This window comes from Pristiophorus japonicus, chromosome 1, assembly GCF_044704955.1.
Source record: "Pristiophorus japonicus isolate sPriJap1 chromosome 1, sPriJap1.hap1, whole genome shotgun sequence".
NCBI classification, from domain to species: Eukaryota; Metazoa; Chordata; class Chondrichthyes; family Pristiophoridae; genus Pristiophorus; species Pristiophorus japonicus.
This window is the reverse complement of record NC_091977.1, coordinates 496,262,506-496,266,250: the sequence shown is the minus strand read 5'-3', so window position 1 is coordinate 496,266,250 and position 3,745 is coordinate 496,262,506. Positions and strand designations below refer to the sequence as shown.

Sequence of the window (3,745 nt, the reverse complement as noted above, 5' to 3'; positions counted from 1 at the left end):
AGGCTCTCTCGAATTCCCTCCCTAAACCTCTTCACCTCTCGACGTCACTTTGCTCCATTAAGATGCTCCTTAAAACCTATCTCTTGCCCTAATAATCTCCTTATGTGGCTCAGTGTCAAATTTTGTTTGAGAACACTCCTGTGAAATGTCTTGGGACATTTTAAGGTACAACGTCCTGAATCCAGAATTCCAAAAACCGGAATTGTTCAAAAATCAAGCATTTTTGACAAAAGCGCATTTCAGATTGGGTAATCTGGAATCCGGAATCTTTGTCCAAAAACCGGACATTTTTGACAAAAGCTCGGCCCAACCCGATCTGACCCACATGCTCCCCTTGGCCCGACCCAACCCGACCCATGCACTCAGGTGTTTATTGAGATTTACAGCTATTATGAATTTGTGTTAGTTATTCTATTTCTTGCTTTATGAGTATAGTCCTTTTAATATTTTATAATTAAGCTTGGGTTGTGCGAAGCCGAAACCAGCAAGGCCTCGGCCCCAAGGTTTTGCCAGATTCAGGACGTTGCTGTACCTGTACGACATTAATGGTGCTATATAAATGCAGGTTGTGTTTTTTTAGGGTGGGGGGGGGCAGAAGAATATAATTCTGAAACAGAAATAACGTTTGGGAAACAGATAAAGAATTTCACAATTTTGGAAAACAGTTTCGATATCCGGACAGATCTGCCTTCTGAACCGGAGTCTGGAATTTTCTGGAAGGTTGGGAGGGATGGGCGGGCGAGGAGAAAAGGCACCATCTCTCTGAAAGCAGGAAAGGGGTGCTGAGGTGAATGATCAGCCTTGATCTTATTGAATGGTGGTGCAGGCTCGAAGGGCCGAATGGCCTGCTCCTGCACCTATTTTCTATGTTTCTATGTTTCTCCTCCACAAATGGCGGCCTAGCAAACTAGGCCTCAGGCCTGCAGCAGCCAGTACGAGTGCTTGTCCTGAGACGCCGGCGGGAAGCTCCAGAAGAGCCAGAAGCGGATCAGGCTGCTCACGATTCCGGGAATGTTGGGGACAACAATGTAGTAGTCGGAGAGCTGGAGGCCGTACAGGGTCCAGGAGGCAGAGGTGAGGATAGTCGCCACGGTCAGCCAGAATGAGAGGCATTTGGTCGAGCGAGTTCGGATTACTTTGGCCAGCTCCGCCAGGGGCGACAGGTACATGCTGATGGTGAAGCCGCTGTACAGTAGGCCGAGCTGGTTGAGCCGTCGCTGCGGATCGGGAACCACCATCCCGAAATACAGGCAGAGGGTCCCCAGAGTTCCTTCCGCAAAGGCCACCTTGGCCACCGACGGCAACTTCTCGGTGGTGAAGTACAAGAAGGCCAGCATATAGCTGATGTGCAGGGTTACGCCAATGGTGTTGACCGTGATCAGTGTCCAGTCCCCCTTCAGCTGCCCATAGCACAGCCAGCCCAGGTTCTTGGTGGCCGTGGTGAGGAACAGCAGGAACTGGATGTTAGCGGTGCTCTTCCCGGACACCATCCGCCTCAGGTCCGACAGGCTGGTGGCGAACATCCAGATGGTGAAGACGATGCAAGAGGCGGACAGGAGCTGCAGGGTGTCCATTGGGAAGGGAGCAGGAGCCTGGGCTGGGGAGGAATCGCCTGCCCTGGGCTGGGCTGGGCTGGGCTGAGCTAGGCTGAACTGGGCTGGGCTGAACTGAACTGCCCTGAGCTGGGCTGAATTGAGCTGGGCTGAGCTAGGCTGAACTGCCCTGAGTTGGGCTGGGCTGAACTGAACTAAATTGCCCTGCCCTGGGCCCACCCGCCTTCCCCGGCAGCTTGTTGCAACAACTGGCTACACTGGGAAATGTTGCAAAGCCCCGCTACAATGTTGCCACTCGCCCCGCCGCCCCCCGCCCCGCTACAATGTATTGGTGGCTGGATACAGCGTGTCCCACACAGGGGGATACTGAGAGATTGTTGTTGTTGTTGTTGTTGGCATCTGCTTTAGCCAGGACTGGAATTATAGCTCTGATTTAATTGTTTTCCAGGAACCAATCACACTCCAGACATTTCTTTTTTGGGGAGGCACCATCTTCTTCCATAAAACCCAAAATCAGACAGGATTACAGTGGAAATTATGAGAAAATGGTGCCATGACAACTCCCTTCTCCTCACCATTCTGGCCCGGGTTTCCCGTACCCATCTGTTGACATCTGCTCCTTCCCCACCCACCACACACACAACTGACAACTGGAGTTACAAGGCCTAGGTCCCCAGCAGATTTTCTTTATTTGCTCCCATGTTACCATCGCTTTCTGGGGACTATTGTGGGGCAGTGGGCCCTGGGAAATGATGGTAACAGCCCGAGGTGTCCGCATGGGGACGAGGGCAGTGTCGCCACATCCTCTCCTTCCGTTGCACCCCAACATTTACTGTCACAACCAAGGCCTTCAGTGAGACATTGGCCTGGATTTTAACCCAAAGGCACATTCCACACAGGGGAGCCGTTTTGAGGTTGGGAAACCCAGAAGAATGGGTTTCTTAAATAATCCTGCAGTTTTCTTTTTAATTCTGTTGGTTTCCCGCCATCCTGATTGACAGGCAGGAGCCTACAGAACAAGGCTGCAGCTGGGGAGATCAGGTAGGTCAAGTGGGCAGGGGTGTTGCATATCGTGGGGTTGGATCTCGATTGCGGGGGATGGATGGAGGCCCATTTGCTGGCGGGGGGGGTGGGGAGTGTCCGATGGTCTTACACGACTCCAACCCACCTGTTTTTGGAAGTTATGATTCAGCCCATTGCTTTTAATCTTCAGTCCGCTGCTGCCCTTTAAAGGTCCCTCACTGGACCTTCTCAATTACAGCAGTTTCCTGCTGCAGCACCACCATGCTGATTCTTCTTTGCACTGGCAAATCCACTCTTGCCAACAGTAATTCTGCCAGGAGCAGGGCTGGGTGGATACGCAGAGTCAGCCAAAAGCATTCCCCACCAGAACTCTGACTCAAAGAGACGTAAAGTAATATTAAAATGTTGAGTCTTCGAAAATAGAGAAGTACTTTCCAATTTGAAAAGTTCCCTGACCAAACAACAATTGAACAAATGCAAAATACTGCTGATGCTGGAAATCTGAAATATAAACAGGAAATACTGGAAATACTCAGCAAGTCAGGCACCATCTGTGGAAAGAGAAACAGAGTTAATGTGTCAGGTCAATGACCTTCATCAGAACAACAATTGAACTTGTGTTTACCTGAACCTTTGTTTACCTAACAACAATTTAAAGCCTTTTGTGGAATTAAAGAGACACAAATCCTCTTAAAGAAATAAAATAGAAAGAAAGATTTATATAGTGCCTTTCATGAGCACAGGATGTCCCAAATGCTTTGCAATCAATAAAGTACTGAAAGAGAATTCAAACAGGCTGCATTTAGACAGGCTGTGAATAAACACAGGCCACATTGTATTAAGTCATCAATCAACTTGACATTTTCGGACCTTGGGTAGCGAGCCAATTAAAACGTTAAAAGACTTTCAATTGAGCCAATAAGGTCAAAGAAGGCGAGTTATTTTCTGTAAATTGAACCCGGTATAAAATACAGCCATTTTGACCATGTGTCTCAGTAAGACAAAGAAACTGGCAATCAGCCAGCAGCTTGTTACTCTCTGTCAAGATTAAAAAGTTAAAACTACCATCGGAGTACATATTTCATTGGAAATTAAGGGATCTAACAATTTTGGCGCTGCGAACAGGATCGCTGAGGAAAGAAACTGAATTTTGGACATCGGACCTACAT

General features: G+C 48.7%; 1 pseudogene; it reads right to left on the bottom strand.

The window, feature by feature from the left end:
• Positions 1–914: 914 nt before the first annotated feature.
• LOC139260318 (sugar transporter SWEET1 pseudogene) lies at positions 915–1,574 on the bottom strand (annotated as a pseudogene).
• Positions 1,575–3,745: the final 2,171 nt, after the last annotated feature.